Genomic DNA, 27,121 nt, shown 5'->3' with positions numbered 1-27,121 from the left:
AAAAATTATTTGCTTATTTGAAATACAAATTTATAGAAACGTTGAGAGGTTGAGAGAGACACATACACACACACACACACACAGAGAGAGAGAGAGAGAGAGAGATCTTCCATCAGCTGGTTTACTCCCCCAAAGGGCTGCAATAAACACTGCTAGGCAGAGCCAAAGCCAGAATCCCAGGGCTCCATCTAGGTCTCCCACATGGGTGGAGGGACCTAAGCACTGGGCCAACTTCTGTTGCTTTCCCTGGTGCATTATTAGGGAGCTTGGTCTGAAGTTCTGCAGCCAAGATAAGAATGGTGCTCATATAGAATGTTGGTGCCATGTAGCAGCTTAATCTGCTACACAACCTTGCCAGCCCCAAGATGTTCTGGGTGTTTCCATGCATGCAGGTGAACTTGCAATGTGTGTTAGGTTCACATGTATGTTTATGTGCATACACGTGATTGGCTGTAGTTTACATGGTACCAGGTTGACTTGGAAAGAATTAGTCCCCATGCTTACACAAGTTGATATGCATTTGTGTGATGGCTAGTGATCCTGAGCATTTTCTCATGTGTTGTTGGACTTTTGAATTTCCTCTCTTGAAAAATGCCTGTTCAAACCCTTTGCCCATTCCTTAACTGGATTGTTATTTTGCTGTTGTTGAGTTTCTTGAGCTCTTGGTAGATTCTGGTTATTAATCCTTTATCAGTTGCATAGTTTGCAAATATTTTCTCCCATTCTGTCAGTTGCCTCTTCACTTTGCTGAGTGTTTCTTTTGCAGAGCAGAAACTTCTCAGATTGATATAGTCCCATTTGTCAATTTTGGCTTTGATTGTCTACGCTTCTGGGGTATATGCCAAGAAGTCTTTGCCTATGCCAGTGTCCTCCAGAGGTTCTCCAATGTTCTCTAGTAATTTGATGGTATCGTGTCATAGATTTAGGTCTTTGATCCATTTTGAGTGGATTTTTGTGTAAGGCCTAAGGTAGGGGTCTTGCTTTCTACTTCTGCAGGTGGAAATCCAGCTTTCCCAGCACCATTCATAGAAGAGACTGTCCTTGCTCCAGGGATTGCTTTCAGCTCCTTTGTCAAAGATAAGTTGGTTGTAGATGTGTAGATTGATTTCTGAGTTTCTCTTCTATTCCATTGATCTACACATCTATGTGTTTTTTTTTGCCAGTATCAGACTGTTTTGATTGTAACTGCCCTGTGGTATGTCTTGAAATTTGGTATTGTGATGCCTTCAGCTTTGTTTTTGTTGTGTAAGATTGATGTAGCTCTTCAGGGCCTCATGCTTCCATATGAATTTCAGCATCATTTTTTCTATACCTGAGAAGAATGTCCTTGGTATTTTGATTGGGATTGCATTGAATTTGTAAATTGCTTTCTGTAGTATGGACACTTTGATGATATTGATTCTTCCGATCCATGAACTTGGAAGCCTTTTCCATTTTATGTGTGTGTGTGTCTCCTTTTTCTTTCTTTAAAGATTTTTTTTTGAGCATAGAGATCTTTGACCTCCTTGGTTAAATTTATTCAAGGGATTTAATCTTTTGTAGCTGTTGTGAATAGGATTGATCTTAGAAGTTCTTTCTCAGCCATGGCATTGCCTGTGTATATAAAAGCTTTTGATTTTTGTGTGTTAATACACAATGGGATACTGTTCAGCTATTGGAAGAAGGGCATTCTGTCATTCTAGACAACATGAATGCCATTGCAGGATCATGATAAGAGCAATAAGCCAGGCACAGAAGGACAAATACCACAACTCACTGATAAGTAGAATCTTGCAGAGTTGGTCTCATAGAAGTAGACAAAGAAAGAGTGGTTAGCAAATGCCAGGGAGTTTAGGGAAGAGGAGCCTGGGGAGTGGCTGGTCAATTGGTGCAAGATTCTGATGGACAAGAGGAATAAATTCTGTTGTCTACTGCACAATAGGATGACTACAGCTAACAATAAGACTCAGTATATCCCAAAATATCTACAAGAGAGGATTCTGAATGTTCCCATCTCAAAGAAATGCTCCTTGTTTGAGGTGATCGATATGCTAATTACCCTGATTTGATCATAACACAGTGTATACATGTACCCAATGTTCAGTGTCTCCCATAAATTCTGTCAAATAAAATAAAATAAAATACAAATACCTCTCTTTTAACTCACAGACATGTGAAAAACCAAGTGACAGTAAATAAATGCAATCTAATTTCTCATTCATGGTGGGAAGAACACCTATATTCTTAAAGTTGTATTTATAAAAATTGTTATTAAAATTTCTAACTCATTATAAGTGAAGAGCCCTTGTTTAACATAGAGAAACAGTTTTCCCCTTCTTGAAGAGAGAAATACCATGTTCCTGATATGTTGCAGCTGCATGCCCAACCAAACTGTTGGATTGGAGAGCACTAGGGACTTCTTGAAGATGAGTTCTTCCATCTTGCATTCTGGAGAAAGTGTTGAGTCAAATAGGGTCAGTGGCTGAAAGCTTTGCCCTCTGGGAGGCAGGAGAATCCACAGAGAAGGAATAATCAACTCTGAGCACTCATGACTTCAACCTGATTTCTTTTTTTTTTAACTTTTATTTAATGAATATAAATTTCCAGTATACAGCTTATGGATTACAATGGCTTCCCCTTCCCATAATTTCCCTCCCACCCGCAACCCTCCCCTCTCCCGCTCCCTCTCCCCTTCCATTCACATTAAAATTAATTTTCAATTCTGCTTATATAAAGAAGATCAATTTAGTATATATTAAGTAAAGATTTCAACAGTTTGCACCCACATAGAAACACAAAGTGAAACATACTGTTTGAGTACTAGTTATAGCATGAAATCAAAATGTACAGTACATTAAGGACAGAGATCCCACATCAGGAGCAAGCGCACAGTGGCTCCTGTTGTTGACCCAACAAATTGACACTCTAGTTTATGGCACCAGTAACCACCCTAGGCTGTCATCATGAGTTGCCAAGGCCATGGAAGCCTTCCAAGTTCCCCGACTCTGATCATATTTAGACAAGGTCATAAAAGACAGGGTGAGGATAGTAACCAATGATCCTAAGAGTGGCATTTACCAGGTCTGAACAATTATACAGCATTAAGTGGGGAAGAGGACCATCAGTACACATAGGTTGGGAGTAGAGCCATTGGTGGTAGAGTAGAGGTTATGATTACAAAGGAATGAGGCCCAAGTGTACTAGACAGGGTCTAGAACAAAGGACAGAGTCATTATTAGAGGAGCTAAGAAAGGTGTTGTCTAAGCTACAATTAAGTTTTCTGATTGAGAGGCAAATAGAACCTGATAGAAGGGTCTTGATAATAATCTGGTGGGCTTTAGGCCTTGTAAGTTAAGAGGCCCAGACCTATCTATCTCTTCACATGGCGTATATCCTAAGGGAGGTGTGAACCTCCTAGGGGAAGGCACTCTGTTGACTTTCATTACTTGGCTGGCCTGGGAGGAGAGCTGGCCAGGTAAAGGCAGGGGGCATCTCTAACAAGAAATTTACAGTTCTGCCTGCAATGTTGCTGACCCTACTTGACCATCCCCTCAGCTGCAGTGGTCACTTTGGAAGTTGGGCTGAGTGAAGGGCTTTTCAGCTTGGAGCCAATAAGATCTGTGGCTCTGACCTGGGCATCCTTCGAGTCCAGGGCAGGTCCATTTCCAGTGACCCAACTCTTGGCAGAGCTGCCAGGGCTCTTCACAAGCTGACTTCTGCTGAAGCCTAGACTTACCACATTGAAAGCCACTGCAGTGGACTGGCCTGTTGGGTCTCCTTGAGGGCAGATCACCGTACAGATCAGCCATTAATAGGCCTGCCACCCATTGCTTCTGATGCCTAGCTTTCTTTTCCTCCTAGTTTGTGTTAAAGCAGACCAGAGGATGCAAGTCAAGGGAGTGCCCATGTCCCATCTCTAATCTTCGGTGGCCTGAACTACAAGTCTATAGTCACAGGCATGTTCTGTAGTAGTTTTTCTAAGGTAGACAATGCCCATGAGGAAAATTATATTCTCACTTTAAAACTTTCTTTCCCTTTGGTCTGAAAGGGAGGTTTTTTTTTTTCTACTTACTGTATACTTCGCTGATGGCGATGTGAATCTAGCTATGAGATTATTATTTAAGCTCTTATTTTGGCTATGCTATTACAGAAAAATGTTAGCCATCTCTTATAAGGTCTAAAGATTAAATTGTGCGTCCTACAGATTCCTTCATAATAGAATTAATTCCCTACCTTGAAGAGAATAGAGAAATGAAAGAACAAGTTGGGCTTAGAATAGAGAAATGAGGGAGCAAGTCCTAGATCACTTGCTGAAAATAGCAATATTACATGAATACTTAGCAAACCGTTTCAACCCTTAGATAAGCACTTAATAAAACATTTACCAGAAGGTCCAATGCCTTCTATAAATTTTAAGAATCATGTATTTGAAAACACCTCTTAAATATCTAAGATGGTGTAGTTTGTTTAACCAGTAAATTTAAGCACAACCATTAAAATGTTTTTAGTTTCTTTCTACCAACAAGTTTAAAACATATGATACACAGATTCAGGTCCCACAAATTAAAATGTATCTTTGATTGATTTTAGCAGCTTAAATTTATGGACAATCTTATCTAAAAGCCATTTAAAATAAAACTTAATAAAATTTCCCCATGTGGACATACAATATGTACGCACATATAACATAGCATAATAGACCAATATCAAAATCCAAAATATCTAGTTGAACTAAGATTCCTTAAAATCATGACATAACATAGTCCAAATTTGATCATTGTTACAAGGTGATTATTCAAGTCTTTGAAAATAAGCACATAGTTAAATAACCCATAGCTCTTAATAAAAATTCAGCTGTTTTTGAACAATTAGAATTTAACAGACATCAAGAGAACATAATAGATTACTTTAACACATTGCTCTAACAGTGCATCAGAGTTTAATTCTATGTCAAAGAGAAATTGAGCTTCCTGTGATCTTTTGCTGTGAGGTTTCCTTCCTTTACCTTCTTTCATATTGGTGACCATGTGTCTGTGTTTCTGTGTGTAACACATCTTTAAGCATCTTTTGCAGGGCAGGATGAGTGGCAACATATTCTTTCAGTTTCTGTTTGCTATGAAAAGTCTTAATTTCACCTTCATTCACAAATGAGAGCTTTGCAGGATATAATATTCTGGGCTGGCAGTTTTTCTCTCTTAGTACCTGGGCTATGTCTCGCCATTCCCTTCTAGCTTGTAGGGTTTCTGATGAGAAGTCTGCTGTGAGTCTAATTGGAGATCCTCTGAGAGTAATCTGACGTTTCTCTCTTGCACCTTTTAGAATCTTTTCTTTATGTTTCACTGTGGTGAGTTTGATTATGACGTGTCGTGGTGAGGATCTCTTTTGGTCATGTTTATTAGGGGTTCTATAAGCTTCCTGTACTAAGATGCCTCTGTCCTTCTCCAAACCTGGGAAATTTTCTGCTAGTATCTCACTGAAAATGCCTTCTAATCCTTTCTCCCTTTCCATGCCTTCAGGAACTCCTAGAACCCGAATGTTGGGTTTTTTAATCGTATCCTGTAGATTCCCGACAATATTTTTTAGATTTCTAATTTCTTCTTCTTTTCTTTGGTTTGCCTGTTTCCTTTCCTGTTCTCTGTCTTCTAAGTCTGATATTCTCTCTTCTGCTTCGCCCATTCTGTTTTTAATGCTCTCTAATGTGTTTGTCATTTGATCTATTGAATTCTTCATTTCATTATGATTTCTCATCACAATCACCATTTCTTGTTCCACTAGTTGTTTCATTTCATTTTGATTCCTCCTTAATATTTCACTTTCACGAGAGAGATTTTCTATCTTGTCCTTTAAGGATTTCTGTAGTTCAAGAATTTGTTTTTGAGAACTTCTTAATGTTCTTATCAATATTTTGAGATCCGCTTCTTGCATTTCTTCGATCACCTCATCTTCATAATCTTGAGTTGGGGTGTCTTTTTCATTTGGGGGCGTCATAGTGTCTTCCTTGTTCTTGTTAGCTTGGTTTTTGCGTTTGTTGTATGGCATGTTGGAGATATTTGGTTTCTTCACTGTGGTGTTTTTTTTTTTCTTGTTATACTATGACTCTAGATTAAGTGGACTGTCTGCTTTTAGTGGAGCCTTAGAGGCTTGAGATGGGTGTGGACTGAGAGCTGTGTTTGGTTCCTCAGGGTTGAGGGTGTGTCAAGATGACACTCCCAGGTTAGGTGTGGTAAATGTCTCTTTCTTTTGTTGATTCAAAAGGGAAGTAATTCCACACAGCTGAATGTAATTGGAGGTAGTTAGCAGGCAAATGATATACCCACAGGAGCCAGAGATTGGAAGCTCTTTCCCAAGGACCACACAGGGAATCTCTGCTGCCCTCGGTGTGGGCTCCAATTCTCCTGCAGTCTCCCACTGGGTTGCCAAGTTAGATGCTAATCTCCAGTTGTTTCACCCCTCCCCCCAGAGTCAGGTTTTTCTGCTAGGCTCAGGGCCGGTGCAGACCTGAGGTCGCCCTGCTTATGACGTATGTCCAAAATGGCGCCTGCTCTTTGTCTTGCTCGCCCTTGAGGGGTGAGCGGAGAGAGAGAAACTCGTGTCCGTTTCGGTCACTTTTTTTTTTTTTCCTCTCTCTCTCTTCTAGTGAGCCTGGTGAACTTTTCCCCACGGAGTTTCAAGCCTCGTTCCCTCTAGCCTCCTCTTTCCGCTTGCCCGCTGGTGTCTCGGGCTATGGAGGTTCGGCTCACCTCGCGTTCCAGCGCTGGTGCGTTGAGTCTGCTGCTGGTGTCCCGAACTTGGGCTCCCACGCTCTCCACGCAGGTCCGCTGTGAATCACTAGTTCCGGTAGAGTTTCCTCTGTTGTTTCTTCCCCTACTCTTCCTTGACCCTGCAGTATCTCCACTTTTATTAACCTGTGTCTTGCTGAAGAATATCAATGTGCTCCCTTCCTATTCCGCCATCTTGGATCTCAACCTGATTTCATGTGAACAGAGGATCGGCCAGAAAGTTTCTGCCCAGACCAGAGTCCTCATGGGGAATCAGGTGTTCATAGGTCAGAGCCCCACGAGGAAGATGTGCCTACTGTGCAGAGACGGGGAGCTGTAAATTCACTGCAATCTTCAACTGGCTCAGGGACTGATGTTTGACTCCTTCCTGCTGTCTGTGTGGGACAGAGCTTCAGTGTCCATCATCAGCCATCCCTGGAGGAGTCACACCTCTACCCAGAGACCTTCTTCCCAGAGAACCCATGCAGGTGAGTCTGAGAGCCCAGCAGGCCCTGCAGGAAAGGCCCAGAGTGGAAGCTGAGAACGCTTACCTGAGGTCACCTGATAGGCAATCCAGTCTATTTCAGATAGAGAGATTGATGTATTTGTTTGCTCTCATACTGAATTATTGCGTTTATTCATGGTGTTAAAACACAGGAGTGTCCACTGAAACCAGCAACACGGGATTCCTTGTTGACAATTAGATGGTCCTAGTGGAAGCCCTGTCAGAGCAGGAATTCAGAAGCACAAAGCAGTTCTGTAAAAGTAGAACAGGGATCCAAGAATCTTGGCAATTAAGGGGTGTAAAGAAAGATGGTGGGGGCTGACACTGTGGTGTAGTGGGCTAAGTCTCTTCAGTGCCAACACCCCAAATGTGTGCTGGTTCTAGTCACATCCGCTCGTCTTCCAATCAAGCTCCCTGCTAATGTACCTGGGAAGCTGCAGAAGATCGCCCAAGTCCTTGGGCCCCTGCAACCATGTGGGAGACCCAGAAGAAGCTCCTGGCTTCTGGCTTTGGATTGGCCAAGCTCCAGCCATTGCAGCCATTTTGAGAGTGAACTAGCCTATACAAGATACCTGTGTGGGTGTGTGTGTGTGTCTGTAACTCTGCCTCTCAAATAAATAAGTAAAATCTTAAAAAAAAAAAGAAAGAGGGTGGCAGCTCTGGAGGAAAAGACAGGCAATTAAGGGCATTTCAGTTTTAATATTTAATTATATTTAAATTATAGTTAATTGTATTAAATGTAAATATTAAATATTTAATTATATTTATTATTATAAATATATTTATATAAATATAATTTATATAATTATAATATCTATAATATATATTATATAATAAAATTAACAATATATTTATAATATATTTATATTATATATGTAATATATTTATATTGTAAATATATTATCTTTATTTATATTATATTTATATATTATAATAATTATATATTAATTATATATAAATATAATAATTATTATATTTTTATATATTTTAATAATTATATACATTAATATATAATATATAATATAAATATATATCTTTATATCATATTATAATTTTATATTATATTATATATTATATTATATATAGATTATATATAATATATAATAATATATAATATTTATATATTATTATATGTACATATATAATAATATATTTATAATATATATTTATATATAATATATACAAATAGTAATGTATATAAATATTTATATACTATTATATGTATGCATATATAATATATATTATTATATAGTATATATAATATATATACTACATATATCACATAGAATATATATTTATATATAAATATATAATATATATTTTATATACATTATATATGTATTTTATACACATAAATATCATTATATATAATAATATAAACATATATAAATATATATTTGTATATTATATAATACAATATATTATATAATATATAATGTATATTATATACAATATAATATATAATATGTTTTATATAATAATATATAGTATATAATAATATATATTAATATATCTAATATATTATAGATAATATTATATATATTAATATATTATATTATAGTATATGTATAATATATTGTATAAAATATATATTATATTATATATTATATATATCATAGTATATGTATAATATATTGTATAAAATATATATATTATATACATTATATATTATTATATTATTATCATATATTATATAATACATTAATATTATCATATATTATTATATATAATAATATAATATAATATAATATAATAATATATTAAGATATAATTAATACATATAATATATATTAATATATTAATTATTATATATAATATATTATATAATTTATATATATATATAATTAATATATAATATATTAATTATTATATATATAATATATTATATAATTTATAATCTACATAATACATAATATTATAATTATTATATAAAATATTATTAATACTAATAATTTGTATTAAAATTAATAAATAATTGAAAAGTTAACACCGGGGGCGGAGCCAAGATGGCGGATAGTGAGGACGTGTGCCTTAGTTTGGGAAAATAAACTTTCATAAAAGTGGAATTACTGTAGCCTCAGGAAAAGACTCAAGAAAAAAACGGCAGAGGAAACGCTTCCGGATCTCGTGGATGAGACACAGAGGACTTACAGGGAACCCACCGCGTGGAAAACCAACCGAGAGGAGCCGAGTGGCAGCGGCGAGAGAGGAGCCAGTGCCTCAGAATCTCGCCAGCGCGGGAACGGAGGAGGAGGGTAAGACAAAGACCTGAGAAGTCCGAGACATTGGGGGGAGGGGGAACAGAGGCCTCTCCCTTCACTCACCAAGCAAAACAAAGAACACTGCGAATTTACATATGTAAAGCTCAGCCAAACTCAGTATCTTTAGCGAAACTGGAGAACACATTGAGGGCTGCATAATCTCTGTGGATGGTCCCAGGGGTAGATCAAACGAATACTCACAAAGGCCAGATTTCAACTACACTCAACCCCACTCCCAACTGAGTCAAAAAAAAAAAAAAAGAGAGAGAGAGAGAGCGAGCCAGCAAGGAGCAAGTGAGTGAGAAATCTGGGAGAGTTGCTCTTTACACAGCCTTAAACCTGAAGAAACAAGCATAGCTCTCTGGCCACACCCATCACAGCCCCTAAGGCTCCAACAAAGCAGACAGCTCACTTAGAGGCATAGTATAACGAGAGAAAAAAACAAAAACAAAAACACCACAAATTATCTCTAACATGCCAAGCAAGAAACATAGAAGCGGAGGTACCAAGGACAGGGAAGGCACTATGACGCCCCCAAGTGAACAAGACACGCCAATGCAAGATTATGAAGATTATGAGATAGAAGAAATGAAAGATACAGATTTCAAAAAATTTATGATAAGAACATTAAGAAGTTCTCAAAAACAAATTCTTGAACTACAGAAATCCTTAATGGACAAGATAGAAAATCTCTCCCGTGAAAATGAAATATTAAGGAGGAATCAAAATGAAATGAAAAAACTAATGGAGCAGGAATTCGCGATACTGACAAAAAACCACAATGAAATGAAGAACACAATAGATCAAATGGCAAACACATTAGAGAGCCTTAAAAACAGAATGGGTGAAGCAGAAGAGAGAATATCGGAATTAGAAGACAGAGAACAGGAAAGGAAACAGTCAAATCAAAGAAAAGAAGAAGAAATCAGAAATCTAAAAAATACTGTCAGGAACCTACAGGATACTATTAAAAAACCTAACATTCGGGTTCTAGGAGTTCCTGAAGGCATGGAAAGGGAGAAAGGATTAGAAGGCCTTTTTAGTGAGATACTAGCAGAAAATTTCCCAAGTTTGGAGAAGGACAGAGGCATCTTAGTACAGGAAGCTCAGAGAACCCCTAATAAACATGATCAAAAGAGATCCTCACCACGACACGTCGTAATCAAACTCACCACAGTGAAACACAAAGAAAAGATCCTAAAATGTGCAAGAGAGAAACGTCAGATTACTCTTAGAGGATCTCCAATTAGACTCACAGCAGACTTCTCATCAGAAACCCTACAAGCTAGAAGGGAATGGCGAGACATAGCCCAGGTACTAAGAGAGAAAAACTGCCAGCCCAGAATATTATATCCTGCAAAGCTCTCATTTGTGAATGAAGGTGAAATTAAGACCTTTCACAGCAAACAGAAATTGAAAGAATTTGTCGCCACTCGTCCAGCCCTGCAAAAGATGCTTAAAGATGTGTTACATACAGAAACACAGAAACACGGTCACCAATATGAAAGAAGTTAAAGGAAGGAAACCTCACAGCAAAAGATCACAGGAATCTCAAACCAGATATTAGAAAATATCTTTGGCAAATGGCAGGGCAAAGTTACTCCTTCTCAATAGTCACATTGAATGTTAATGGCTTGAACTGTCCAGTTAAAAGACACCGATTGGCTGACTGGGTTAAGGAACAAAACCCATCCTTTTGCTGCTTACAAGAAACCCATCTATCCAACAATGATCCATACAAGCTGAGAGTGAAAGGCTGGAAAAAGATATACCACGCCAACAGAAATGAAAAGAGAGCGGGCGTAGCCATCTTAATATCGGACAACATAAACTTTACCACAAAAACTGTTAGGAGAGACAAAGAGGGGCACTATATAATGATTAAGGGATCCATTCAACAGGAAGATATAACGATTATCAACATATATGCACCTAATCATAGGGCACCAGCTTATTTAAAAGACTTGTTAAGGGACTTAAAGGGAGACTTAGACCCCAATGCAATAGTACTGGGGGACTTCAATACTCCACTCTCAGAGATAGACAGATCAACAGGACAGAAGATCAACAAGGAGACAGTAGATTTAAATGACACTATAGCCCAAATGGATCTAACAGATATCTACAGAACATTTCATCCTACATCTAAGGACTTTACATTCTTCTCAGCAGTACATGGAACCCTCTCTAGGATTGACCACATACTAGGCCATAAAGCAAGTCTCAGCAAATTCAAAAGAATTAGAATCATACCATGCAGCTTCTCAGACCACAAAGGAATGAAATTGGAAATTGGCAACTCAGGAATCCCTAGAGCACGTGCAAACACATGGAGATTGAACAACATGCTCCTGAATGAACAATGGGTCATAGAAGAAATTAAAAGAGAAATCAAAAATTTTCTGGAAGTAAATGAGGATAACAGCACAACATACCAAAACCTATGGGATACAACAAAAGCAGTGTTAAGAGGAAAGTTTATATCAATAGGTGCCTACATCAAGAAATTGGAAAGGCACCAAATAGATGAGCTTTCAAGTCATCTCAAGGATCTAGAAAATCTGCAGCAAGCCAAACCCAAACCCAGTAGGAGAAGAGAAATAATTAAAATCAGAGAAGAAATCAACAGGATTGAATCCAAAAAAACATTACAAAAAATCAGCCAAACGAGGAGCTGGTTTTTTGAAAAAATAAACAAAATTGACACCCCATTGGCCCAACTAACTAAAAAAAGAAGAGAAAAGACCCAAATCAATAGGATCAGAGATGAAATGGGAAACGTAACAACAGACGCCACAGAAATAAAAAGAATCATCAGAAATTACTACAAGGACTTGTATGCCAGCAAACAGGGAAATCTATCAGAAATGGACAGATTCTTGGACACATACAACCTCCCTAAATTGAGCCAGGAAGACATAGAAAACCTAAACAGACCAATAACTGACACAGAAATTGAAACAGTAATAAAGGCCCTCCCAACAAAGAAAAGCCCAGGGCCAGATGGATTCACTGCTGAGTTCTACCAGGCATTTAGAGAAGAACTAACTCCAATTCTTCTCAAACTATTCAGAGCAATCGAAAAAGAGGGAATCCTCCCAAATTCTTTCTATGAAGCCACCATCACCTTAATTCCTAAGCCAGAAAGAGACGCAACATTGAAAGAGAATTACAGACCAATATCCCTGATGAACATAGATGCAAAAATCCTCAATAAAATTCTGGCCAATAGAATGCAACAACACATCAGAAAGATCATCCACCCAGACCAAGTGGGATTCATCCCCGGTATGCAGGGATGGTTCAACATTCGCAAAACAATCAACGTAATACACTACATTAACAGACTGCAGAAGAAAAACCATATGATTCTCTCAATAGACGCAGAGAAAGCATTTGATAAAATACAACACCCTTTCATGATGAAAACTCTAAGCAAACTGGGTATGGAAGGAACATTCCTCAATACAATCAAAGCAATATATGAAAAACCCACGGCCAACATCCTATTGAATGGGGAAAAGTTGGAAGCATTTCCACTGAAATCTGGTACCAGACAGGGATGCCCTCTCTCACCACTGCTATTCAATATAGTTCTGGAAGTTTTGGCCAGAGCTATTAGGCAAGAAAAAGAAATTAAAGGGATACAAATCGGGAAGGACGAACTCAAACTATCCCTCTTTGCAGATGATATGATTCTTTATTTAGGGGACCCAAAGAACTCTACTAAGAGACTGCTGGAACTCATCGAAGAGTTTGGCAAAGTAGCAGGATATAAAATCAATCCACAAAAATCAACAGCCTTTGTATACACAGGCAATGCCACGGCTGAGGAAGAACTTCTAAAATCAATCCCATTCACAATAGCTACAAAAACAATCAAATATCTTGGAATAAACTTAACCAAAGACGTTAAAGATCTCTACGATGAAAACTACAAAACCTTAAAGAAAGAAATAGAAGAGGATACCAAAAAATGGAGAAATCTTCCATGCTCATGGATTGGAAGAATCAATATCATCAAAATGTCTATTCTCCCAAAAGCAATTTATACATTCAATGCAATACCCATTAAGATCCCGAAGACCTTCTTCTCAGACCTAGAAAAAACGATGCTGAAATTCATATGGAGACACAGAAGACCTCGAATAGCCAAAGCAATCCTGTACAACAAAAACAAAGCCGGAGGCATCACAATACCTGATTTCAGGACATACTACAGGGCAGTTGTTATCAAAACAGCATGGTACTGGTACAGAAACAGATGGATAGACCAATGGAACAGAATAGAAACACCAGAAATCAATCCAAACATCTACAGCCAACTTATATTTGACCAAAGATCCAAATCTAATCCCTGGAATAAGGACAGTCTATTCAATAAATGGTGCTGGGAAAATTGGATTTCCACGTGCAGAAGCTTGAAGCAAGACCCATACCTATCACCTTACACAAAAATCCACTCAACATGGATTAAAGACTTAAATCTACGACCCGAAACCATGAAACCATCAAATTATTAGAGAGCATTGGAGAAACCCTGCAAGATATAGGCACGGGCAAAGACTTCCTGGAAAATACTCCAACAGCACAGGCAGTCAAAACCAAAATTAACATTTGGGATTGCATCAAATTGAGAAGTTTCTGTACTTCAAAAGAAACAGTCAGGAAAGTGAAGAGGCAACCAACAGAATGGGAAAAAATATTCGCAAACTATACTACAGATAAAGGATTGATAACCAGAATCTACAAAGAAATCAAGAAAATCCACAACAACAAAACAAACAACCCACTAAAGAGATGGGCCAAGGACCTCAATAGACATTTTTCGAAAGAGGAAATACAAATGGCCAACAGACACATGAAAAAATGTTCAAGATCACTAGCAATCAGAGAAATGCAAATCAAAACCACAATGAGGTTCCACCTCACCCCGGTGAGAATGGCTCACATTCAGAAATCTACCAACAACAGATGCTGGAGAGGATGTGGGGAAAAAGGGACACTAACCCACTGTTGGTGGGAATGCAAACTGGTTAAGCCACTATGGAAGTCTGTCTGGAGATTCCTCAGAAACCTGAACATAACCCTACCATACAACCCAGCCATCCCACTCCTTGGAATTTACCCAAAGGAAATTAATTTGGCTAATAAAAAAGCCATCTGCACATTAATGTTTATTGCAGCTCAATTCACAATAGCTAAGACCTGGAACCAACCCAAATGCCCATCAACAGTAGACTGGATAAAGAAATTATGGGACATGTACTCCATAGAATACTATACAGCAGTAAGAAACAACGAAACCCAGTCATTTGCAACAAGATGGAGCAATCTGGAAAACATCATGCTGAGTGAATTAAGCCAGACCCAAAGAGAAAAATATCATTTGTTTTCCCTGATCGGTGACAACTGAGTGCCAAAGGGGAAACCTGTTAAGTGAAATGGACACTATAAGCAACAATGAACTGATCAGCTCCTGTCCTGACTTTAGATGTACAATGTAATACTTTATCCATTCTAGTATTTGTTGTTATTGTTGTTGTTCTAGTACTATTGGTTGAACTCAGTAATTAACACACAATTATTCTTAGGTGTTTAAATTTTAACTGAAAAGTGATCCCTGTTAAATCTAAGAGTGGAAAAAGAGAGGGAGGAGATGAACAATTTGGAACATGCTCAATCGGACTGGCCGCAAATGGTGGAGTTAGAAACGTGCCAGGGGATTCCAACACAATTCCATCAAGATGGCATGTACCAATGCCATCGCACTAGTCCAAGTGACCAATTTCAGCTCACAATTGATAGCTCTGATAGGTCTAAGACTCAAAGAGATCACACAAACAAGACAAGTATCTGCTAATACTAACTGATAGAAACAAAAAGGGAGAGAAAGATCCAACATGGGAAGTGGGATACACAGCAGACTCATAGGATGGCAGATGTCCTAAACAACACTCTGGCCTCAGAATCAGCCCTCAAGGCATTCAGATCTGGCTGAAGAGCCCATGAGAGTATAGCAGGCATGGAAAGCCAAGATATCATGGAAAAAAAAAAAAAAGACCTAAATGAATGATCTCTGTGAGTGAGATCCCAGTGGAAAGAACGGGGCCATCAAAGAAGGAGGTACCCTTCTCCGAAGGGAGGAGAGAACCTCCACTTTGACTATGACCCTATCGGAATAAGATCAAAGTCAGCGAACTCTAAAGGCTTCCATAGCCCTGGCAACTCATGACTAGAGCCTAGGGAGATTACTGACGCCATGAACAGGAGTGTCAAATTGTTAAATCAGCAACAGGAGTCACTGTGTACTTACACCCCATGTGGGATCTGTCCCTAATGTGTCGTCTAAAGCCAAGTGATGCTATGACTGGTACTGAAACGGTATTTTTATACTTTGCGTTTCTGTGTGGGCGCAGACTGATGAGGTCTTTGCTAATTATATACTGAAGTGATCTTCTGTATATAAAGAGAATTGGAAATGAAAAAAAAAAAAACAACCTGGTGTTAAAATGGAAATGGCATAGAAAATTAATTAATTTGAAAAAAAAAATTATGTAGGATCTCTGTCTTTAATGTGCTGTACATTGCTATTTAATGCTATAATTAGTAATCCAATGGTAGTTTTTTCACTTGATGTTGCTATATGGGCAAAAAGTTGAAATCTTTACCTAATATATACTAAACTGATCTTCTGTATACAAAGAGAATTGAAAATGAATCTTTACATGAATGGAAGGGGAAAGGGAGCGGGAAAGGGGAGGGTAGCGGGCGGGAGGGAAGTTATGGGAGGGGGGAAGCCATTGTAACCCATAAGCTATACTTTGGAAATTTATATTCATTAAATAAAAGTTTAATTAAAAAAATATAAAAAAAATTAATAAATAATTAATATTAACTATTATGAATATTAATTACATATTATATGTGAATATTCTTATTAATATATTATTAATAATGTATTAATATTAGTGTTGAAAATATTTTACATAATAATGATTATTAATATTACTGATATTATATTATATATTATATGCATAAAATATATATTATAATGTATATAATTATACATAACATATAATATAATATATAATATATAATATAGAATATATATAATTATCTTGATTATAAGAATATTATATTATAATTATATTATATGATATGCAAAAAATGCCTTAGAATATATAATGTATATAATAATAAATAATATATAATATATAATTAATAATATATATAATATATAATATAATATATAATATATATAATATATTATATATTATATAATATATAATAATATATATTATATATAATATATATAATATATATAATTGGTTAATATATTAATATAATATACATTATATTATATGTGCACTATATTATATATTATATCATATATATCATATAATATATAATATAGTAATATGTACTATTATATATTATTATATAATATATATTATATATTGTATATTATATATTATATATAGCATATATTTATTATAATTTATATAATTATACTAATATATTTATTTGAATAGGAGAGAAACAAAAAGAAATAGACAAAGACATATAAGCAAAAGGGAGAGGCACTCTCCTCTAGTTCATTCTGAAAATCCCTACAACAGCTAAGACTGGGCCAGGCCAAAGATGTCCCATGCCGAGAACTCAGTGTGGGTGTCCTGTGTGACTGGCAGAAAATCCACGCAGCTGAGTTGCCACTGTAATCCCCCCGAGGGTGCATTAGCAGGACGCTGGAATCAGGAGCAGAGCCACGACTCACAGTCGGGCAACCTGATCTGGGATGTGGGTGTCCCAGGCAGCATCTTAAATGCAGCACCAGACATCCAGCTCTGCTGTTTTTAATTTTTGAAATGGTTCAGATTGAGATTTTCTGGTGATGAGACAGATTCTGAACAAGAGATTGTCTTTGAAACTGAAAACATTTCTGCCTGCCATTCATGTGTGTGTGTTTGTGTATGTGGGGTATGAGTGTGTGCATTTGTATGTGGGTGTGCACATGTGTGTGAGTGTGCATGTGTGTGGGTATATGTGGGGGTGTGAACAAGTGTGTGCATGTGTGAGTGTGTGCACATGTGTGTGTGGGTGTACACATGTGTGTATGTGAATGTGTGCATGTGTGTACGTGAGTGTGCCTGTGTGAGTGTGTGCACATCTGTGTGTGAGTGTTTGAGGGATAGTCAAGTGTGTTACCAAGTCCATAAGGCTGTCTTACTGCCCTACCCCTGCCTTTGCTTCATAGATGCAGAATGTTCCTGACCTCATCCAAGCTGACAAATCATCTTGTATATGTGTACATCCATTTTCTCTTCCTGTTATTTCCTATGGTGTCTCTGAGCTTGTCCAGTTATATCTATTTATATCTATTTCTGAAGGTTGCATTGCCTCCACCATCATTTGACATCAATTTTTCTTTAACCTTCACTCAGCATCATCTTTTCTACTCAGTCATGTTAGAATCTTCACATAAGTGAACTGATAACATTAGATTCATTTCCTGCTCACATTTTTAAAATAGTATTTCTTTATCTGAAATGCAGAGCTAGAGAGAGAGAGAGAGAGAGAGAGAGAGATAAAGAGAAAGAGAGAGAGAGAGTCTAGAGAGTCTAGCATCCACTGGTTCACTCCCCAAAAGGCCGCAACAGCCAGGGTGGGCCAGGTTGAAACCAGAGCCACGAGCTTCTTCCAGGTCTCCTACATGGACACAGGTGCCCAAGCACTTGAGACATCTTCTGCTGCTTTCCCAGGTGCATTAGGAGGGAGCTGGATTGGAAATGGAGAAGCTGGGTCTTGAACCAGCACCCATATGGTATGCTGACATTGCAAGTGGGGGCTTAACCCCGCTACACCACAATCCTGGCATCTCTCTCTCTCTCTCTCTCTCTCTCTCAAAGTCATCAAAAATAAAACAGTGAAAATGACCATACCAGAATAGAGTCCCACATTTCTTTGTTCATGGGAGGTTTTTGAAGCTGGAACTTCGGGTGGAATTTACACTTTTTTGTGGGAAAGAACTAGATTTGTCCCGCGTATGTCATGTCCATGTGTTGCCCTATCCAAGCAGCCAGGGATGCGAAGGGCACGGTACAAACACGGCCCCAAAAGGCCACAGTATCTGTGTCCGTGTTTGTCTCTGTGTGTTTGTGTGCTTGTGTGGACCTGCTGTGAGATGAGAACAGTGTTCAAGCTGAGTTATCTGGAATCATTATTCCAAGGTGACAATGTTCCTCAGACAAGAACTCAATCAACATATGATACTTAGAAGGAATCCTGTTCAAATCAGTGGTTGCCTTTTCAAACACAAAGATAAAGTCTAATGGTGGATATTAGAGAATGGAGAGGGAACAGTTAGGGAGAAGTAAGACATTACTGGGTTCTATTGCATGGTAGGGCAACTATAGATCATGGAAATGAATGATGAATTTCTCTGAAACAGAACAGAGTTTGGATGTTTTAGACCCCGAAGAAATGCCCCATTTTTGAGTAGATAGATGTCTGTATCCATAGACACACACTGATTTGACACAATACAATGTAGGCAGGTACTCACATATCACATGGGACCTTAAACATTTTTACATCTGTTTAAATTTTTAATATTTAAAGGATTTTTAATCTTAGAAAATTGAAGAAATACATAGAGAGAATAGTAAAAATATGTCATTTCAAAAATGTGAAAGAAAGAAAGAGTGGGGGAGAGAAGGAGGGAGAAAGGGGGAGAGAGAAGAAGGAGGAGGAAGAGAGTGAAGAAAGGGAGAAAGAGGTAAAGGAGGAGGGAGAAGGGAGGGAGGAGAGGAAATATGCTACTCTTAGAATTGTATCCTTGAACTGCATTAAATAGGTTCTCTTTATGTTAGAGTAAATAAAATAAAGTTTAAAAAATGAATGAGGTACAAGAGGCTCCCCAGAGGATGATGGAGTCTGTGTTGACACAGACATCCTGTGTCCCCTCCCCCACCACTCTCCCTCTTGCTCATCACCACTGCCATCCTCACTTCTTTGGAATGCTCCTATTGTGTAATAACAGCCACCAGGGGGCCTTGGCCGTCTTCATACCCTTGATGTGATCCACACTTCCACAAATCATCTCGTGGCTCTTGGTCACTGGGCAATGATCCCCAGGTTCTAGTCCTACTTAAACAACTAGAAAATAACACTGTGGACACATTCTCCTTTATAGCTGCTTTCATTTTATTCAAAGCATTTATATGTTCTCTTATATTCCATCTCCATCACTGGGATGTAGACAATTTTGTTCTTCTAAGATACTAGACTTCTGATTGGCCAATGCTTGAAACATGATTGGAAGTCAATTTATACAGTTCAACCATAGGAAATCATTACTTATTAAAATAGTGGAATATATAGATACATTTAGGGAAAATGCTAAGTGGGAAGGAAACTCTGCTCAGAGATGCTAATAAGAAGTTTCAAATGGCCTAATTGAGTCCTACATGAGACCAGATCCATGCACAGTGTATATAAATCAGTGTTTGCCTGCAACATATAAATGGTAGAATTTCCCCTATGTGAGCATTGGCTCCTCAGTAATCATGTAATTATCTCTTTCTTAGTAGTTGTCTCAACCAATGGCATCAGGGGACAATTCAAAAAATTTAAGATTTCTTGTCCTGGGATCCTCAGAGGACCCAGAGCTGTAGCCCCTCATATTTGGTCTCCTCCTCTCCATGTACCTGGTCACTATGGCTGGGAACCTGCTCATCATCCTGGCCATCCTCTAAGACCCCCACCTCCACATGCCCATGTACTTCTTCCTCTCCAACCTGTCCTTGGTGGACATCTGCTTCACCTCCACCACCATCCCCAAAGCAAAGCCATCACCTACACAGGCTGCATCACCCAGATGTTCTTCTTCCTGCTTTTTGCAGCGCTGGACAGTTTTCTCCTGCCTGTGATGGCCTATGACAGGTTCATGGCCATCTGTCACCCCTTGCCCTACACGGTCATCATGAACCCCCGGCTCTGTGTGCAGCGGCCCTGGTGTGCTGGGTCATCAATTTCCTGCATGCCTTGTTACAAAGCCTACTGGTGCTATGGCTGTCCTTCTGTGTACCCATGGAAATTCTTTACTTTTTTGTGAACTGAATCAAGTGGCCCAACTTGGCTGCTCTGACACTTTTCTTAATGACATGGTCATATACTTCACACCTGTGCTGCTTCTATTGGTTCACTGGCTGGGATCCTGTACTCCTACTCTAAGATCATCTCCTCCATCCGTGCAATCTCCTCTGCTCAGGGGAAGCATAAAACATTCTCCACCTGTGCCTCTCACCTGTCCATTGTCTCCTTATTCTATTGCACAGGTCTAGGTGTCTACTTCACTTCAGCTGTTACCCACAACGCACACTCACCTGCCATGGCCTCAGTGATGTACACTGTGGTCACCCCCATGCTGAACCCCTTCACCTATAGTCTGAGGAATAAAGACATAAAGAAGGCTCTAGAAACTATACAAGGGTCCATTGCTCTGGAGCTAAGGAAGCACTGATAATTGTAGGACTCAAATGCTTGGACCAGAAATCCTGATTCCATGACCAGATTGTGAAAGTAGAATTTTCTCCTTCATTTTGGTCTCTGGAGTTGGTGTTACTCTGATTTCCACCTGTCTAATTTAAGCAACTTGCTCTTTACGCCTTCTGCTCTCTTCAGTATCTAAGCATCTTTCCTTTTCTTACTTTCCTGCTTTCCCAAAGACTTTCCAAACACAGAAACAGTTGGAATTCACCATCATCTCTTGGGACAGTAGCCTATCTTAAGTTCTCTACACACAATGTGTTCATACTGAGCAGCTTTTTGTTTTACTGAACAACATGTTATGTGTTTTGCTACTCCCATAGTGAGACTACAGCTGGCAACTGAGGTCATTTACTGGGTGTAGGTTAAGAAAATCTGAGGCCACAATCTTTCTCCTTTATCTCCATCATTCCTGGTGTATCACTAATGGCTCTTCCTGATAGCGGAACTCAATACATCTGTGTGTTTGCTAACTGGTTATTGGGTTTGATTCTCTCCTTTAGGGTCCTGTTTCTGATCCAAGTCGAAGTGTCTCCCTCAACCAGCGCACAACAGGCCCCTCTGGAATCTACTCCATCATGTTCATTAGCAGATGTGATTATTCTCATCTATCAATTATGAAACCGTATCAATATATAATGATGAACAGAGGAGTGATTTTTTAAAGATGTTTACTTATTTGAAAAGCAGAGAGAGAGAGTCTTCCATCTGCTGTTTCACTCCCCAAAGAGCTGCAATGGCCAGGGAAGGGCCGATCTGAAGCCAGAAGCCAGGAGGAAGCTCCTGGCTCCCACATGGGTAGAGAGGTCCAAGCACTTGGGCCATCTTCCACTAATTTCCCAGGCCATAGGACAGAGCTGGATCGGAAGTGGAGCAGCCAAGACTTGAACCAGTGCCCATATGGGATGCCGGCAGAGCAGGCAGTGGCTTAGCCCACTACATCACAGCGCTGGCCCCTGAGCTGGTTCTGACGTCACACCTCTGCCTCCTTGTGCTGTCCCCAGCGCATCCGTGGTGCGGTTGTGCACAGATGTCTCTGATCTGAACGCTGGTGCGCTTGGCGCGTAGGTGTCTCTGGACCCCACTGCAACTGCGTGCAGCACCCAGAACCCAGAACTGTGCCCCCAAAACAGCTGGTAGAGGAGATCTCTTCCTCCACATCCCCTGGACTGGGGGTGAACGCAGCCAACGCAACGGAGCAGCTCTACGCGACCCCGCTGCCCAGGACAGGCAGAAGCCAGGTCAGGTCCTGCTGGGCTCCAAGTCACATGGAAGATGTCAAATCCGGGGGACAGGCCCTGAGAGACGCTGTGAGGTCCCCGCGTTTCCTGCTCTTCCTAATGCCGGACCTTCCTACACCCAACTTCCTGCTCCCGTCAGGGCGGCCTGAGGGTCCTCAGATGAACCAGACCGGGGCGGCGGCGGGAGGGGGGTCTCCTCGGGCCAGGCCTGCCGGGCCTCCCTGGCGGTGCTGGGGGCCGCGCCCCTCGGGGGGGGTCAGCCACGCAGGGCGACGCCTGCTTCCGGTCGCCCACGGCCTCCTCCACGGCGCCGCCCCGAGCAGAGGAGCCCCCGCCGCAGCCCCGCGCCCAGCGCTGCTCCCGCCGCGGACTCAGCTCCGAATTTGCCCCGAGCGCGTCCCGTCGCGCCGCGCGCCCTCTGACCCGGAAGCGCTCGGCGGTGGGGCCGCTCCCGGCGCGGCGCCCCCTCCCCACCAGAGCGGCCGCCGTGGGCCAGAAGCGGAGACAGGGCGGCGCTCCTGGGCGAGGGTGAGGCGGCGGCGCTTGTTAAGGCGCCAGGGGGCGTTAGGAGCGCGGGTCCGGCACGGGGCGGGGTGAGGAGTGGTCCCGGGGTGGTGGGCGGGGCCCGGGGGCTGAGGGGGGTCCTGAGCCCGGGCCTGAGGGGCTTCTGAGGGGATGGGGGGGTCCCCGGGCACTGGAGCCAGGGTGAGTCCCGGGGTAGTGGGCGGGGCCCAGGGGCGGGGGGGGGGTCCCAGCTGGGTGGTGGGCGGGGCCCCGGGCACAGGTGCAGAGCTGACTCCTGGTGTGATGGGCGGGGTTCAGGGCATGAGACTTACAGGGTCCTGGGATGGTGGGTGAGGGGGATCCTGCCTGGATGTGGCCTGGGTTGCAAGTATGGGGCTTAGAGGGTCCTCGCATAGTGTGTGAGGCCAAGGGGCTGGGGCTGGTTCATGAGGGACCTGAGGAGATTCTAGGGAGATGGGCGGGGTCCCGGGGATTGAAGCTGAGGCATGTCCCAGGTGTGGGGCTTAGAGGGTCTGGGATGGTGGGCGGGGCCCCGGCACGGGGTTGGAGAGGAGGCTGTCCCAGCATTCAGTGTGGAATCCTGGACACAGGAGGTGAGAGGGGTCCAAGGGTGGTGGGCGGGGCCAGGAACTGAGGGGGCTCTAGGGGGCATGGTGGGCGGGGTCCCAGGGTTCAGGGGCACAGGGGCTCCTGGGGAGGTGGGCCTGGGCACAGAGGTGGGTGTGGGCCTGGGACCACACACTTGGCCCCTGGAAGGTTCCCTGGGTCTGGGGCACAGAAGGGGTCCTTGCTCTGGGTGAAGATTCCTGGCCCAGTCCTGTAGGAAAAAAAATTTGGAAGTGGGCTGGCTTTGCTGGGAACTTGGAGGATCTCTCTCTCTCTCTTTTTTTTTAGATTGATTTATTTTATTTCAAAGATAGTTACAGAGATAGATGTTGTATTTGCTGGTTCACTCCCAAAATAGCCACAACAGCCAGGGCTGGGGCAGGCTGAAGCCAGGAGCCAGGAGCTTCATCCGAGTCTCCCATGTGGGTACAGGGGCCCAAAGACTTGGGCCATCTTCTATTGCTGGCCCAGGCCATAGCAGAGAGCTGGATTGGAAGTGGAGCAAATGGGACTTGAACTGGTGCCCATATGGGATGCTGGTGCTGCACCTGCTGCCCCACAGCGCCAGCCCCAGGAGATGTCTTGTGAGGCTGCCTCTCTCCCTCCCCGTGGTCCTGCAGCAGCTGTACCGTGTCAGCAGCAGGCAGGGCAGCATCCAGAGGGGCTTGGGAGGCGACGCTCCTGGGTCCCAGTCTTGCTCTCAGCGAGGATGAGAGGCCTGGAGGGGACTTGGAGCTCATGGCTTGATGGTGAAGAAAGGAGGAAGTGACAGGGAAGAGAGCCAGAAGCCAGCGGGGGGTGGGGGAGGCCCTGCGTGTGACAGGAGGCCAATGACCCTGCTCCCGGGAAAAAAGTGGAGGTAGAGGCAGCCTGGGGACCAGCCAGGGAGAGCCTGCTGGACACATCCTGGCCAAGTGTCCAGCTTCCCAGAGGCTCCCTGACAAGCATCAGAGCCTGTCCGTGGGAAGCAGGGGGTTGGCCATGCTCCCCCCACTTCCTAGGGGGAAGGAGGAGAATTAGCACGCCCTCCCCAGGGCCCACGCCAGGGGTAACCTGGACCTGAGCTTCCCACCTTCAGCTGACCTGGACCAAGAGCAGGCAGGGGCTGGCCAGTGACTGCTTGTGGTTATTGAAAGTTTTCCTTTTTTTTGTCTTAACCCAAGAAAAGCGATTTCTATGCTTTTGAAGACCAGAAGTGGATGCCATAGAGTCTGCGCTTCCCACAGGGTCTGCGGTGCTGAGTGAGACACATCCTGGCAGACCCAATGGAGACTGAGAGGAAAACGGACCTCCTCCGGGGGGAGGAGGGCAGGTCTCGCCGTGAGCCAGGTCCCATGGTCCTCCCAGGGTCCCTGTAGGGAGCCCAGCGGGCCCAGTGTGGAAGTCACCAGTGAGCTGCACCCACCCCATGGGGACCCCTGCTAAGGGCCTGTTGGGGCCTGTGATGGCCGTGGTCCTGTGTCTCATCCCCTCGCTGGCGGTAACGACCCAGTACTAGCGCTGGGATTTGGGACTGGTGACACATTTTTTTTTTCCCCCCAAGATTGATTGATTTATTTGAGAGGGAGAGTTACAGACAGAGAGAGGCAGAGACACACACACAGAGGTCTCCCATCTCCTGGCTCACTCCCCAAATGGCCACAATGGCCAGAGTTGGGCCGATCAGAAGGCAGGAGCCTCTTCTAGGTCTCCCATGCGAGTGCAGGGGCCCAAGCACTTGGGCCATCTTCCACTGGTTTCCCAGGCTATAGCAGAAAGCTGGATTGGAACTGGAGCAGCCGGGACTCAAACTGCCACCTATATGGGCTGCCGGCACCACAGGCAGTGGCTTTACCTGCTATGCCACAATTCCAGCCCCCTCTCAATTCTTAAAAATTTATATATTAGGTTCAGAGAGCAAAATTTGTTTTGCACACAATTCCTGCGTTTCCCTTCAGGTCTTTTTTGGACAAGGATATGAAACTCTGCCGTTTGTGGGTCATTGCGGACTGAGTTGATTCCTGTTATGTTCTTTCCAGGGAGACGTGATAACACAGCAGCCAGGAAGATTCTGCCGGCAGCTTTACAGTGTGGAGCGAGTGAAGGACCTGCTGATGGCGGCCTGGTGAGTTCTAGTCCACAATTGGTGCGTGTGAGCAGCTGGAAGAGCAGTGAATGAGTGGCGTGCTCCACCCGAGGTCACCATCATGGGGCTGACCCCTCTGCTCTGGGGCACGCACCCCTGGCTGCCCTCTTCCCTTTCTTTGGCTGCTTGTGGCCCATCTCACCTCGGCTCCTTGGAAAATTCCAGACCCATTGATCTGCAGCCCAGGTGTCAGTCTCCCTGTGGGTTTGTTTGCAAGATGGCCTCGCTGAAGGCAGGCAGCACATCCTCGTCCTGCGTGGCGGCCCCAACTGTACCAGGGACCAGGGCTGCCTGGGTCATGTGTGGGCGGGGTGCAGCACCTGCTATGCACCTGGGCTGCTCCCCTCCTCCGGCCCTGAGCTGTTGCCAGCTGTGAGTCCAGGGGAGGCTGTGGCCGTCCTATCCCACCCTGCTGTCTGCGGCCTGGTTCTGAAGGAGACCCCCGTTCTGGGCCTTCTGATTCCAGGAGTGGCGGCTAGGTGTGTCGTCGTGCGGGACGTGGATTTGTCTCAGCAGGCAGAAGCGGGGCTGCTGCTGGGGAACCTGCTCCTGAGCCTGTGCACATCCTGGTAGGAACCACCAGGAGAGCCAGAGAGCAGGGGAGAGAGGTCGTGAGGTAACACGGGGTAGGGGTGGGCGTCCCATGGGCATAGACAACCTCGCAGCTGCTGCTGGTCTCAGTGGGAGGAGCCTGGTTCTTCAGAAGCTGCAGGTCCATGTCCTGGACCCAGGCATTGGGAGATGGCAGGTGCGGCCCTGGCAGCATTCAGCTGGACCCAGTACAGAGGGAACCAGCCGTCCCTTCCCTGCCCCTCCAGAGGGAGGAGACCAAGTTGCCTAGGTGACGTCACAGGGGTCACCCCCGACGGCATTCAGACCCTGGACCCTGCGGGGCATTCCAAAGGGTGGTTTGGTTACCGTGGTGCCACCACCCTGCAGCCCTCATGGCCGCTGTGGACAGAGGAGGCAGAGGGCCGAGGCAGCCTCCTGCCCACTGCCACATCCACTCTGCGTACTGTGGCCTGGCCAGCCCACATGGCTGCCCCACTGCTCATCTGCCACCACCCCGGCAGGTTCCTTCCTGTCTGATCTGTTAGCCTTCAGTAGCCCCTCCTGCTCTGAAGCCCCCTCCTGCCCCCAATGCACAGTGCCTGTCGGTGACCGAGGCTCTGCCTGTCCCACAGCACAGGAGATGACGGCTGGGCCCCCTCTGGGCAGCTGCCTCTCGTGGGGCTCCCTGCTCACCATGGGGCAGACGCTGCTCCCTTGCCTTGTTCCTGCAGCTGTGGACACACTAGGCTGAGAAAGGGCATCCCTGGGGCCAAGGGCACGGCTGCTGCAGAGACCAGGCAGGGGCTGCAGGCAGTGGCTCCTGTGGCTTTGTGTCCTCCCCACAGTCAGCAGCTGGTGACCCTTCAAGGAGCCCTGTCCCCTCTCTGTCCAGACGCAGAATCTCCCGACACTCTTTGTTTGCTTGTGGTGGCTGAGTATTGAGATTGAACCACAGTTTGCGTCATTAGCAGTTGATGATGTTGTTAAACATTAACTTATTATTTGAAAAGCCAAGGAGA

The 27,121-nt window shown here is 42.9% G+C and overlaps 2 pseudogenes; one reads left to right on the top strand and one right to left on the bottom strand.

The window, feature by feature from the left end:
- Positions 1 to 19,605, bottom strand: part of LOC133749250 (olfactory receptor 7A10-like) — a 31,692-nt pseudogene extending 12,087 nt beyond the window's left edge.
- Positions 19,606 to 20,275: 670 nt separating this feature from the next.
- Positions 20,276 to 21,027, top strand: LOC133749249 (olfactory receptor 7A17-like; annotated as a pseudogene).
- Positions 21,028 to 27,121: the final 6,094 nt, after the last annotated feature.

The sequence above is a fragment of the Lepus europaeus genome, chromosome 20 (genome assembly GCF_033115175.1).
Source record: "Lepus europaeus isolate LE1 chromosome 20, mLepTim1.pri, whole genome shotgun sequence".
NCBI classification, from domain to species: domain Eukaryota; kingdom Metazoa; phylum Chordata; class Mammalia; order Lagomorpha; family Leporidae; genus Lepus; species Lepus europaeus.
This window is presented reverse-complemented; position numbering and strand designations above follow the sequence as displayed.